This window comes from Mobula hypostoma, chromosome X1, assembly GCF_963921235.1.
Source record: "Mobula hypostoma chromosome X1, sMobHyp1.1, whole genome shotgun sequence".
NCBI lineage: Eukaryota > Metazoa > Chordata > Chondrichthyes > Myliobatiformes > Myliobatidae > Mobula > Mobula hypostoma.
In genome coordinates, this window is record NC_086128.1 from 11,715,726 (window position 1) to 11,730,606 (window position 14,881).

General features: G+C 42.2%; 1 protein-coding gene across 4 annotated transcripts in view; it reads left to right on the forward strand.

Moving 5' to 3' along the window:
• LOC134340551 (bromodomain adjacent to zinc finger domain protein 2A-like) overlaps positions 1-14,881 on the forward strand; it is a 145,867-nt gene that overhangs the window by 17,035 nt on the left and 113,951 nt on the right. Inside the window, exon 2 of one of the 4 annotated variants that reach the window (XM_063037927.1) lies at positions 2,038-2,127. The exons of the other annotated variants lie outside the window; for them this stretch is intronic. The gene's annotated coding sequence lies outside the window, so the exon portion shown is untranslated. The remainder of the gene's footprint in view (positions 1-2,037; positions 2,128-14,881) is intronic. 4 annotated transcript variants of the gene reach the window in all.

Below are 14,881 nucleotides of genomic sequence, written 5' to 3' on the forward strand. Positions count from 1 at the left end.
CATCTATAGAAGTTTGTCAAGGTTTTTGATGTCATGCCAAATTACCACAGACTCCTGAGGAAGTAGAGGCACTGTCGTGCTTTCTTCACAATAACATTTATATGATGGGTCCAGGACAGGTCCTCTGAGATAGTGACACCCAGGATTTTAAAGTTTCTGACCCCCTCCACCTCTGATCCCCCCATGATTACTGGCTCATGAAGCTCTGGTTTCCCTCTCCTGAAGTCTACAATCAATTCCTTGGTCTTTGCTTCATTATTTTGGGTGGGTGCATCATCATCTTTTTTCAAGTTTTATTAATGTAACCATGCTATGACTCTGACGCTGAAAAGAGAGGATGAAAATACATTATTGTTCCAAAGCTATTGACAACCAGTAAGATACTTTTGTGTTACAGTGTAACAAATACAGCAGCCAACTTGAACACAGCAAGATCCATTGGATGTTAATGCAGTTATGATCTGTTTTAGTGCTAGATAAATATTGACCTCTGGCCACCACTCCTGCTCTTTCATAGATCTAGAGACAGGGCTTTGAACATTTCTCTTAAGAGTTCATCCTCTGTTTCCTGCACTTGATTGTCATACGAAATTATGTGTTAAGGCAGCAGTCCCCAACCGCTGGGCCGCAGACCGGTACCAGGCCGCAAGAAAACCTTTCCTCATTCCCTGTCACGGCCACTGTTGAGCCATTACACGTGCAGGGTCATTACCCGTGTGTCATCCATGTCAGCGCGGGAAGGAGATCAACTCCTTGAGCTTGCAAATGACGGTGGGCTGAAAAGTATGTTTGACATAACATCTCTGCTGGCATTCCGGATCAAAGTCAAGGCTAAGTATCCTGAGATAGCCGCGGAAGCACTGAAAACGTTTCTTCCATTTCCAACATCATATCGCTGCGAAGCAGAGTTTTCTGCAATGAATGCAACGAAAACTAAATTGCGGAATAGACTGCACATAAGGAACTCCGTTCGAGTATCGCTGTCTCCCATCACCCTTCGATGGGACCGTCTTGTTGCAGGGAAACAATCCCAGGGCTCCCACTGATTCAGCGATATTGGTGTGTTGCAATGATTTTATATGTTCATACGAGGAAAATATGTGCTGTATGTTTAATATCCAAACGTTACTTAAAATGTTATGATGCTATTGACTTATAAGTGACTTATATAACCATATAACAATTACAGCACGGAAACAGGTGATCTCGGCCCTTCTAGTCCGTGCTGAACGCTACTCTCACCTAGTCCCACCGACCTGCATTCAGCCCATAACTCTCCATTCCTTTCCTGTCCATATACCTATCCAATTTTTCTTTAAATGATAATATCGAACCTGCCTCTACCGCTTCTACTGGAAGTTCGGTCAACACTTACTTCAAGCTCCCCTGTCCTCCCCTGATAATTGACTTACCACTATATTCATGTGAGGAAAATATGCGCTGTGTGTTTAATATTAAATTCGTTAGATAAATCCTTTTAGAAATGAAATTGAATGTATTAGCCACTTATTACCAATATTCCAGTCGTGATTAACACCCCCCCCCGAACAGAATCAGCAAAAATGATTTGTAGAAAAAATCGGCAGGTACACGCATGCGCACTGGTGCCCGTGCAAGGCTCCATGGTCATTGTCTTTCTCGGGGTAAGCTCAACGCATTTGACTGCTACCTTTGTCCTTTGGCTATCCTACCCACCCCCCCGCCCTGGTAGGCCGGTCCACAAGAATATTGTCAATATTAAACCGGTCCGCAGTGCAAAAAAGGTTGGGAACCCCTGTGCTAAGGTCTCCAGAGTAGTACTGCCCACTGGATCAGCTGATGCAGTGTGAGGAGTAGATGTCTGAATGAAAATCGAAAAAAAAACTACGAATGTTGGAAGTTTGAAATAAGAACAGAAAATGCAGAAAGCGTTGGAAACACAAAGCAGGTCAGGCAGCACTTGTCAAATGAGAAACAGTTAATGTCTCAGGTCCTCGACCCTTTGTTACTTCTGATGTAGGGTCTTGATCTGAGTGTTAACTATTTCTCTTTCCACAGATGCTGCCTGATCTCTGAAGAGTTTTGTTACTAGGATTCAAAACAAGGCATTTCATGTAAAGCATTTACACTAAAGGTGTGTAAAGCAGGGTAAGTAAGAGGTTTGATTGGATTCCTGTGATAGTAACAGATGTTGCTGGCAAGGCCTTGAGACCTAGCAGAGTGATTGTCTTTTTGTGTTGATGTTGCCAGCACATAGTAGGTGTTATTATTGAGTGCTACCATTCATTCAATGAATTGACCAAGAAACCTCAGCGGACAGATACACTTCTAAAGGTTCAAATCCAAAATGTTTGATCTTCAGGGGCTGGAGAATGGGACCTGTCTGTGAAGCTATACACAGTTGCGTTGGGGGTGGAGAGGGAAGAGGGTAGAGGTGTAAAGGAGAAGGGAGGGCAAAATAAAAACATAATTGAAATTTGGAACATAAAAGGGGAAACTTCAGAAGAATGGAGAACACTTGTGCTACAAAGGTTGATCATGTTAATGCCCACTTTTGTCTTCTGTGAACATTATAAACTAAGTCTACTGATACTGTATTTAAATGTTTTTGAGATAAAGTTGGACTTTGGTCTTTTCTTTCAATGCAGAGAACTGAAGTGGTTTTCAGGGTTTTTTTTTACTTTAGAGCAAGGGATTTGATACTGTCAAGAGATAAATGCAATTGAATTTCATTTCCTCAATATGTATTTGGCAGGATGGTCTGACTCAACTCTTGTCTGACTCAGCCACTAGTCTGATACAAGAATAGACTTCCAGTTCAAATTGCTCTCAGGCCCTGATTACGTCAGCAACAGCTGGAGCACAAAATCTCTGGGTTGCACTTCAGTTTCCTGAGAGTCTGGAGGAGGTCAGTGAATTTATCGAGAGATGTCTGCCTTCATTCTATTTTCTGCACCCTGATCAAGGCATCAGGGAATCAAGGTCTTTATCAGATTGTTTCCTTGCAATTAGTTTTGTCCTCCCTTTTACTGCAATTTCTCTCTACTTTATGCCTTGCCAGCTGTGAGTCAGTGGTTGCACCATTATCCTTGAGTCTAAAGGTTGTGGGTTCAAATCTCGTTCTGATGCTTGAGCCTAAAACTCAAAAGCCTGATACACTATTGTGGTTCTGATGGAATATTTGTTTGTCTGAGGATTTCAGATGAGATGCAAAACCAAGAACTTGTCTGCTTTTACAGGTTGAAGTAAAGCTTTTGAAATAATGGAGTTTTTTCCCCCCAATGTCTTGTGTCAATAGCTATCCCCAATAAATATCACTAAAACAGATGATATTGATAACACTTTACTGCCTGTGACAGCTTGTTGTACATTGCTCAGCAGTGCCTCCTATCAGAACGTCTGTCTGAGGCCTCTGTCGGTCAGCGTTGACCATGGATATTGTGTCCTAGTTGTCTAGATACACAAGTCTGGGCAGTATGATATGGAGAGCAACCTGTTTCCCATGTAGTAATCTCCCCCTCTCCACACATCTGATGAACCCAAAGGAATGGCAGAGACCGATACAGTTTAGTGCCAGCAACGTCACAGGAGTTGTCAGTCAGCATTGAACTCAATGTGGGACTGCCTTAGGGTCTCCAGCTCTGGATTTTTCCCCCTGTGTTTACTCCCGAAGCCTTCTCCATGAGTGGGTATATCCGCAAGGTAGCTAAGGTTTCCTTTTCCTGGATGAGCTGCCAGCCACGGCTGATGAGCCCCATCTGCCCGAAGTGATTGGTATTAAGGTGCCAGTAACCCACCTTTGCCCCTCCTTCTGTCAGTAGAAATAGTTCTGCTGGGCTTAGTGGCTAAGTCACATGTGAAAGTCAGGAGCTGGACTTGGTTGTCAGAGGCTATTTGAGGCACATGCCATTGGGAGCATTTAATGGGTAGTGGGAGCTTGTCCCCATTACCACCCCCAGCTATAACAGCCTTAAAAAACCACGTTTCAAAGGAAGGACTTCCATAAAACCTAGAAGGGATGTGAAAGAAATTGAAAGCTTTTGACATCTGTCAAAAGCTATAACCCAATGGGCGTTGCCTCTTATCAGGGCTTTTCACCAAGGATTCTGATTGGTCTTGTATACCTCAGCAAAGTGACCATATTTTCATCCACGATCTTGGACAGATAGTATCTGCTTGCTTATGCACAAATCTAAACTGCACTGCAATCTGGAAGGGTCACAACTAAATTATGGTCATGATTGGTTATTAAATTTGTCTCGTGGGAGGGAAGAAAACCAGTCTTGCTCCACTCCCCAGATTGCCCCTCATTACCACTCCCCAGTAGAACATAGAATGTCGAAACCTACAGCACATTATAGGCCCTTTAGCCCAAATGTTGTGCCGACCATGTAACCTACTCTAAAAACTGCCTAGAATTTCCCTACCGCATAGCCCTCTATTTTTCTAAGCTCCATGTACCTATCTAAGAGGGTCTTAAAAGACCCTATTGTATCCACTTGTACTGCTGCTGGTAGTGCATTCCACGCATCCACCACTCTCTGTGGAAAAACTTGCCCTTGACATCCCCCTTGTACCTATTTCCAAGCACCTTAGACTATGCCCCCTCGTGTTAGCCATTTCAGCCCTGGTAAAGACCCTCTGACTATCTACACGATCAATGCCTCTCATCATCCTATACACCCTCATTAGGTCACCCCTCATCCTCCATCTCCCCAAGGAGAAAAGGCCAAGTTGACTCAACCTATTCTCATAAGGTATGCCCTCCAATGCAGGCAACATCCTTGTAAATCTCTGCATTCTCTCTATAGTATACACATCCTTCCTGTAGTGAGGTGACCAGAACTGAACACAGTACTCCAAGTGGGGTCTGACCAAGGTCTTGTGTAGCTGTAACATTATCTCACGGCTCTTGAACTCAATCCCATGGTTGATGAATGCCAGCACACCATACACCTTCTGGACAACACTGTCAACCTGAGCAGCAGCTTTAAGTGTCCTTTGGACACAGACCCCAAGATCTCTCAGATCCTCCACATTGCCAGGAGCCTTACCATTAATGTTATATTCTGTCTTCAGTACTGGGTGCTGTTTTGCTCCAGGGTTAGAATTCCACTGGCTGTTGTCCATGGAGGCTCTTCATGTCTTGATAATGCTTGCCCATATGCTCCAGTGGGATCCATTTCCTATGCCAAAGAGCCGGGAGTGTTCAGAGTTTGGAGCAACAGTGCGATCTAGATAGGCGAGGGATATCAGTATGTGTGGATTTGCGGGGAGAAGGACAGGAGGGTGAGGATAGAACTATAGTGTAAACTCTTAAAAGGAGAAAGTGTCAGGTTAATGAGGTCAGAAGAATGTTATTGTTAGCTGCAGGAGAGGAGTGCATCATGAACTGGTGTCACCACAGAGATGGCAGCTCAACACCACCTTCACAAGGGCAATTATGGATGGGCAGTAAATGTTGGCCTTGCCAATGCCAGAAGAGCAAAATAAAAAGGTGATTTAGCATGTCCTAAGGTTGCTAAAGGCACCATAGAGATACAAAAGTCCCTTAATATGTCCTGATAGAGGGTTTCAACAATTCCTTTCCTCTCCTAGATACTATTCGACCTGCTGAGTTCCTCCAGCAGATTGTTTGTTGCAAAAGTCTCTTTCTCTGCTTTTAATTAGGGTGACATAAATATTCTTAGAGTTATAAATATAGTGTTCCAAGAAGTGCTGTAAAGAGGTAGATCCATGCGAAAAGAACTTAGTTTTCCTTTTCAACACTTGGGAGATGGTGTAGAGGTTCAATTGCACAGCAGCCAGAGTTCTGAATCATTGATCCAGAGATGTAAGCTTGCATCCCACCATGACAGCTTGGGAGTTTTAAATCCAAATTATTAAATGCATCTGGAATTTGGAAAAAAAAAGCCAGACTCAATAATCGTAACTATGAAACCACTGGATTGTTGTAAAACCCATCTGGTCCTTTCTCATTCTGGTCTCACTGAAGAGGTTGACTTTTAACTGCCTCCTCAGTTCAGGGGCAGTTAGGGATGGTTAATAAATGCTGTGACATCGATGTTCAGTGAATTCCCAAAAATTTACAGTCAGTAACTACTTTGAAGTGTATTCACTTCTGTAATGCAGGAAACACAGTTGCAGTTTGTGCACAGCAAGCTCCCACAAATGTCAACATGAGAATGACCAGATCACTGGGGTCGAGGGGTAAGCGTTGGTCTCAGGACAAAAGTCAGGCCTGTTATGTTCAGAACCCTGGGGGCCTGGTCTGGAGAATCTCACAATGGTTACAACATGGCAGGAGGCCAGTACAAATGTGGGGTGCATACTAGCTCTATGCAAGAGCAATACAGTTAATCCCACTCCCCTGTGCTCTCTCCAGGCCTCTGCAAATTCTTTCCTTTCAGTTCAGCTCCCTTTTAAATGCTACAGTTGAATCTACCTCCACTACTGCATCTATGTAATGTGTCTGTGTTGTGCATCTTGGTCCAGAGGAATGTTGGCTCATTTAGCGGTATACATGTGTACAATTGAATGACAATAGACTCGAACTTGAACTTGGCAGTGAATTCCAGACATCAAATTACTTGCTCCTTTTTTTTGTAAATCCTTGTGATATTTAGTCCTTTTGCCAATGAGAAGTTTCTCTCTGCCTGCTGTTTCTCTACCCTTCACAATTTTAAATCCTTTTGTCAAAAACCCCTATTCCACTGAGAACCACCACGGCATCATTAGTTTATTGACGTAACTAAAGTCCCTCATCCTTGGAATCATTTTTGTACCCTTTCATTATTCCTTTATTCCTTAAGTGCGCTACCCGAACTGGACACTATAGAAGTCAGAACCTCTCTTCAAATTGATTTGCTTGCAATGGATTTTAACCTCTTCCTGACTAAAATGGGTACAATAGAATTCTTTCACTTGTGGGTTGTGTTCAGATTGGCTATAGGATTAATGGGAGGGTCCAAAAAGAACTTGCACTGCTGGCGTGCCTTCAGTGTAGTAAAACATTTCACGGGTCTTTGTAGAATAATAATGATGTGTGAATATAATATCTATAGTTTACTGAACAGGTTTGTGATCTATAATTCTATTTCATAAATGGCAAGTCATGTGTCAACAAATGATATTAAAGCAATTTTTTTTTGCTGTATTAAGAAGAATTACCTTCTTCACAAGGCTGTGCCCTCTCTTAGACCCAATGTGAGGTTATTATACCAGGCACTCAACCTTGCTTCTGTTAGGACTGGTTTACTTCTGTGTATTGAGTGGCTATGATTGATTTTTGGATGCTTGGTGGAGAGCTCACCTTGAAATGCTGTATGGATTTACTGCATTATAGTGGATGCATGTGACAAGATGTCAGACCAGGGGCATTGGCAGTGGATGTCAAGCTGGTACCTTGTCTGCTGTATTGCTCTGAGAAGATGACATGAATCCATGTGTTCTGTAGTTTAGAAGAATGAGGAGTGATCTTATTCAAACACGTAATATCCTAAAGCTTGACAGGGTGGACATTGGGATGTTTTCACTGGTTGGAGTCTTGAACAAGGGCACACAGTTACATAAGGGGCAAGTCATTTAAAACTGAGGTGTATAGAATTATTTTCTCTCAGGGTGATTTATCTCTGAAATTCTCTGGCCCTGTGGGTGTTGCAGAGCTGTGTAATGATTTTCCAGCCTTCTTTTTGTTTCTGTGAATTCATTTGAGTACATTTTTTAAATTGTTCACCATATCAGTAATGCAGATAAGTGGCCTTAGTATTATATAATCAACCACCTGATTGACAGGTGCCATTATTGTGAACCTGAGTCCAGTAAAGAGTTCATCACAGTTGTATACTTTTGAGTTAGCACAGTTCCATGGATAATATAAAATACTGGTTGCATCCTGTTGGAGAGGTGCTCAATTGCCACTGAGATGTTGGAGGCAGTCTGAACTGTAACTTTAAGAAGTAGGTTTTTATTTCCCTATAAAATGGGGCCATCCTTACACAGTCCTCAACTAATTGAGTCATACTGCATAGAAACAGGCCCTTCAGTCCTTCTGTACTCATCCTGTTAACCAGTATTTGGTCTTCTAACCCTCAGTGATTCAATGTTCATTCACTTGCTGGTGAACACTTGGGCTGATTTATATTTTTTTGATCTCATTTGAGGCCTAAGTACCATCATCTGTTAACTCAAACTTGATGCTGTGCCAGTTACTGCATTGCGAGAAATGAGATGACATGCTTTTTATATGAATTTGATTGAAAAGTTCAATACTGTGCAGGTGTGATCCAATGAAACAGGCAAAATTGGTGCTTTTATTTTGTTTGTGTGACATTGTACAGCTTCTACCTTCTGTCTGGAACTGTCTGCAATAGGTTTCAAGATGAGATGCTTTATATCAAGTGAATGTACGTTTCTTGTGTTTTTCACATTGCTGGACCATTAGTAAGTAACTTGTATATGAAATTATGTTTCATACTGATGTAATACTGTTTACAATACAGAATTAGACTGTAATCCAGCAGTCCTTGCTCATTTATCTTCAAAGCTTCTGTCTACTCTTCTTGTTGCCTCTGAAAAGCTGTCAGCCTAATCAAACTCCCTACCCACCCTGGACATTCTCTCTCTCTCCCCCCCCCCCACCCCAACCTTCTTGCTGATATTGCTTGTAAATTGTGGGAACAGTTCTGTGATGGGGCAAGTGAAGTTGAGAGAAGATATCCCCTCTGGTTCAAGACACTGATGATTGAGGGGCAATAACTGTTCCTGACCTGGTGGTGTGAGTCCTGAGGCTCCTGTACCACCTTCCTGATGTCAGCAGCGAGAAGAGGACATAGCCTAGGTGACAGGGGTCCCTCATGATGGATGCTGCTTTCCTGCGACAACGCTCCATGTAGATGTGTTCAGTAGTGGGGAGGGCTTTACCCGTGATGGTCTGGGTTGTATCCACTACTTTTTGCAAGATTTTCTGTTCAAGGGCTTTGGTGTTTCCATACCAGGCTGTGATGCAGCCCGTCAATATACTCTTCATCGCACATCTATAGAAGTTGTGGGCCGAAGAGCTTGTCCCTGTGCTGTACTGCTGTACATTCTGTTCATTCTACAACACATTTCTCCCTCTTAAAACTTGCTGGGTTGCTTCTGAAACCTATTGGGCACTCAGTGGCCCTGTTCTAATAAATTATATGACAGTGATGCCATTTGATAAAAGTAGTTCTCTTTAATCTGGCAAGTGTAGGGCATCTAGCCCGTAAAGCCTGCTCTGCCATTCAATAAGATCCTGGCTGATCTGGCCGTGGACTCATCTCCACCTGTCTACCTTTTCTCCATAACCCTTAATTCCCCTACTTTGCAAAAATCTATCCAATCTTGTCTTAAATATATTTACTGAGGTAGCCTCCACTGCTTCATTGGGCGGAGAATTCCACAGATTCACCACCCTCTGGGACAAGCAGTTCCTCCTCATCTCCGTCTAAATCTACACCCCTGAATCTTTAGGCTCTATCCACAATGATTCTACACCTTCTGATCCTATGTCACCTCTTTCTAATGATTTGATTTCATTTTTTACCAACAGAGCAATGCTGTACCCTCTGCCTTCCTGCCTGTCCTTTTGATACAAAGTGTATCCATGGACATTAAGCTCCCAGCTATAATCTTCTTTCAGCCATGATTCAGTGATGCCTACAACATCATTCATGCCAATCTATAACTGTGCTGCAAGTTCTTTGTCCTTATTCCGTATGCTGCGCACATTCAAATATGACCCCTTCAGTCCTGTATTCACCCTTTACGATTTTGTTTGCCAATATAAAAGCCAAAGAGAGGGCACATAATAGAGCAAAAATCAGTGGGAGGTTAGATGATTGGAAAGCTTTTTTAAAAAAAAACAAGGCAACTAAAAAGTAATTTAGAAGGTAACGATGGAATAAGAAAGTAATCTTGGGGCTGTGCCTGAATTAGATGGGAGCATCATTGTCCAAGTGACTTGTGATGTACATTGGATCCCAGTAGAGTTTCTAGGGACAGCATTAGAGGTCTTGTGTACTCTGGACATTGTTACCTTCTGCTGTAGCAGCTAGTGTTTCTGATGTCGTACTGTATTTGGCTGCGCAAGACCACTATGAGCTGCTGGTAATGGACTCGTGGTTCAAAGCTGTCTCATAGCAAGGAGTCGACACCAAGGTAGAAGAAGGAGGAAGATTGGGAGGAGAGGCCATTGTGGAGTGTTGTACAGTTTGTGTAATTAACCCAATCCAAGGGAGTGCCCATCAGGAGGAAAGGGAAATCCTGAAAGCTGTGTCAGTGCTGTGCATCTAACACTACAGATAGACTAAAGGTGGAGTCTTTGAGAACTGGCAGGAGAGCTTGGGGAGAGAGGGAGGGAGAGATCCAAATAGTTGAGCATATGAGTACTTGAGCTGAGGAGTGCTGACATTGAAATAGTGAGGGGGAGTAAGCCCAAGAATTCTCACCCTGACTCAAGATCACAGTAGACAAGATTTCCAACCAAAGCTATAATGTTGACATGAACAGGGTGTCTTTAAAGAGTCGACCCTTTCTGATTTGTTAAAGAACCTGTTTCCAACTCCTACGGATTTTATGATACACGTTTGATTTAAATTGCTTCTCTTGCTGTGTATGGCTCTTGGCAAAAATCCAGTAGTACCAGCCATACTGCAGATAGTGATAGTGAGAGCTTCCGAGTGATCCCTTGCTGCGCTCCATTCATTCACAAGTTCAGCCGGAGATTAGCATGACATCATAGCACTTCGGAATTGGATCAGTTTCTGGCACGAGTCACTGAATAGTTAAGGAAGTCCCAATTGAGTGCGACCCGAGTGTTTGGTGAGTACATGCACCACCTGGTGCTGTGTGAACCTTGGGGAATGGGAAGCTTCCAAGTTCACTGACTGCTCAGTGTAGTTGTCTGGTCTCTTTTCAGAGCCATGTTGAATTACACTGCATGGCTGGGGAAAAGGAAATGGAAGGAGAGGAGAGGAATCTGAGTCCTGATTCCCATCTCCTTAGCTGCTGCAAAAAAGTCCACAGACACTTGCAATCTGGGTGTCTAACATGAAGGATGGCCACCCTGCAAGGCTATGGTACTCTAGCGAGTGTCTAAACCTTCACAAGAGGAAGGAGGATTGAGGCAGGGAGTTGGGGCAAACTCTTTCAAACATGCAACATTTGTAGTTTCTAGTTCTGAACCTATGAGGCATTTCTATTTGGAAACTTAGAGATACTTGGCCTGTATCTGTAGGTCCTCTGTAGCTTGTCGTGGTGTTGTCGCTTTCATTATTGACTGCTTGGAGATGTGTTGGACTGTTAGTCATCAAGGGCCTGTCTTCATCGAGTGGGTGAGGTCACCATAGTCAGACAGATACATAATCACTCTGTCACATATTGGCTCTGTACTTTGTGGTTGTTTTAGGAATTCCAGGAGGATAATTGTTGGGAATATCCAGGCATGGGCCACAGAGAGAGAGCTGTGTTACAAGTTGGGATTCCAGCTGTAATCATCTACGATCTTCCTAATCAGTGTAGTTCAGTCTGTGTGAAGTCATCAAAACATATTCTGAATTTAATGTTGGAGAAAATGCCCAGTGACTTTCAAATTGAAAATTGTGGAGGAGAGACCTCTTGTTCTTAACGGAGTGCTTTACTGTATGACCTCATCCCTTGGGTCCAGCAGCCCAAGCATTAGAACCTCTGTTTTCCCAGTCTGGTTTTTAAAACTTTGATCCTTCTTTTGAAATCCCAGTTAAATTGTCCAAAGTCCATTGGTTCAAAGGCATGAGTTTGAATCCCATTGCAGCAGCTGGGGAATATAAATTTAATTAATCAAATAAATCTAGATTTAGTAATGGTAACCATGAAACAACTAGATTGTTCTTTAGAAAAAAAAACCATGTACCTCTCTAATATTCTTCAGTGGAGGAAATCTGTTTTTCTAAGGTGCAGGAGCCTCAGAACTCGCACCATCAAGTTGAGGAACAGTTATTACCCCTCAACCATCAGGCTCTTGAACCAGAGGGGATAACTTCATTCAACTTCACTTTCCCCATCACTGAACTGTCTCACAACCTATGGACTCACTTTCAAGGACTCTTCATCCCATGTTCTTGATATTTATTGCTTATTTATTATTTCTTTTTTTCCCCCTTTTTGTATTTGCACAGTCTTTTGCACGCTGTTTGTCTGCCCTGTTGTTCTGGTCTTTTATTCTATTCTGGTTATTGGACTTATTGAGTATGCCCTCAAGAAAATGAATCTCAAGAGTTGTATATGGTCACATATATGTACTTTGATAATAAATTTACTTCGAACATTTTGATCTTGTCTATGTGTGACTTCAGACCATGCCATTCTTTTTGATTCTTGTATACCTGTTGTGTTTGGCGCAGTTAGGGATGGGCAATAAATACTGGCTAGCCCAATGTCACTAACATCCCATGAGTGAATTCAAAATACCTGTCCCTGCTTTAAACTTGGGACATTTTCCACGTTAAAGGTGCTATATAAACACAAGCTCGTTTAGTGGTTGGAAGAAATGGAAGGCCAGCTCTGAGGTTAACCCAGAATTATTATGTGAATCAGGCAAATAAATTGATAAAAAGCCAGATGATATTGCTACAGAATCATACAAAAATCAAATTCCAAACTGATGGACACACACTTGAGTGACATTTCCTAATTTTATAATGAAGGAAAATCCACAGCTTTGTCTCTGTTTTGATTCCATTCTCTTTTGTTAGTAATGTGTGGTATTTGTAGTTTTTTACTGAATCAAGATCAAACCTGCTTAAGAAAATATGCACCATGGAATGTTCAGGATAGAGTGTGGCTTGTGTCAACTGAGTAGTTACTGTGCGTTATAGCAAGACCTGACAGGTTTTAGGACCCAGAGGGCACCACAGCTTGTTGGGATCCACTCATTTCCTCTCTTAGCTGTTTTTATCCCTGACTGATCATGGCTGCAAGGAAACCCAACCCATGTTTCTCTGCTTCAATGCAACTGAGATGGATTATCTGTCATGCTTTTTGCTTCAACTGCATTTCAGTAAACCCCTATGTTTTGCTTTCACACACCAGCAGAAGTAAATTTGAACAATTTTCTACCAGCAATTACTCTGAGATCCCTCTCTACCTTCCTGAAAGTTCCTGGAATTGTTTCAGTTGTCACAGAGGGGAAATTAATCTGTGGAGTGTCAGACTGCATGCTCCTGAATTATAACATTACTAATTTGGGGAAAAATGCTCATTGTCTGAATTCTTTCAAATGTGTGACTCACGGCAGTTCCCTCCCCCCAACACTTCCTTAATTAGCAGTGTGAAGTGCATATTTGAATAAAACTTTATTAATGCAATAGTGATGAATCATCAATGCTTTTTGCTTTCCTCCATTACAGGCCCAGTGCTATGTTGTGTAAAGAGTTTCACTGTCTTCCCCCACCCCTATCCCACCTCCTATCTTTCTCCATATTAGCCTTTTGTAATAACTGTATAATTATAACCTCAGTGGCCAGGGAGGGGCAGGATGCAAATGAATAATGTTGTATATTTTGCAGATTCAGAAGCCCACTGTCCTTCAGACTGACTTTAATTGGCAGTAAAAGAAGAATGCATATTTAAACCCTTTTTAATACACAAGTTGAGAATTAAGTGTTTATTTTCCTGTTTATGTGTGGGCTTTTAAATGGGAGGACACATTTCTGCTAGTTAACCATCTTTTTCTGTAAGAACTTTGAGTATTTCCATCTCTTATGTTGGATTAGCAGAATTGAGAGTCTTTTTGATTTGAAGAGTTTAGCCCAATCTTCTCCACCTCCTATCTTCCACCATTTCCTTATTTAACATAAGCAGTTTTGTCAAAAGTCTGGAACCCTTTGGGTGGGGTGAGGCAGTGGTAGGGAAGTACTGACTTCTTGTGTTACAACAGGACATTGACAGGATGCAGAGCTCGGCTGAGAAGTGGCAGATGGAGTTCAATCCGGAAAAGTGTGAAGTGATTCACTTTGGAAGGTCAAACTTAAAAGTTAACGGCAGGATTCTTTGCAGTGTGACAGAACAGAAGGATCTTTGGGTCCAAGTCCATAGCTCCCTCAAAGTTGCCACACAAGTTGAAAGGGAGGTTAAGAAGGCATATAGTGTGTTGGCCTTCATTAGTTGGGGGATTGAATATAAGAACCAAGAAGTTATGTTGCAGCTCTATAAAACCCTGGTTAGACCACACGTGGAGTATTGTGTTCAGTTCTGGTTGCCTCATTATAGGAGGGATGTGAAAGCTTTAGAGAGGGTGCAGAGGAGATTTACCAGGATGCTGTCTGGATTAGAGAGCGTGTTGTATAAAGATAGGTTGAGTGAGCTAGGACTTTTCTCTTTGGAACAAAGGAAGATGAGAGGTGGCTTGGTAAAGGTACTCTTATCAAGGGCAGAAATGGCTAATACGAGAGGGCATAACTTTAAGGTGTTTGGAGGAAAGTATAGGGGGATGTCAGAGGTAGGTTTTATGACACAGAGCGGTGGGTGCATGGAATGTGCTGCTAGTGATGGTGGTGGTAGGCGCAGATATGTTAAAGAGGTTTAAGAGACTCTTAGATAGGCATGTAGATAAATGTAGGCTATGTGGGAGGGAGGCTATTGCTGCCAAAGGTTCACCTACTAAATACTGACTTGAAGAGGGCGAGTAATTATGCTTGTGTTTTTTAATTGTAATAAACCTAGACCAATTTGTAGAGATCTGTTTTTACTTTGACATGAAAAAGTATTTTTCTGTTAATTAGTGTCAAAAAAAAGCCAAATGAAATCCACCGTGAATCAATGTTGTAAAACAATAAAACATGAAAACTTCTGGCGGGGGGGGTGAATACTTTTTATAGGCACTGTATAAAGTAAACACCAC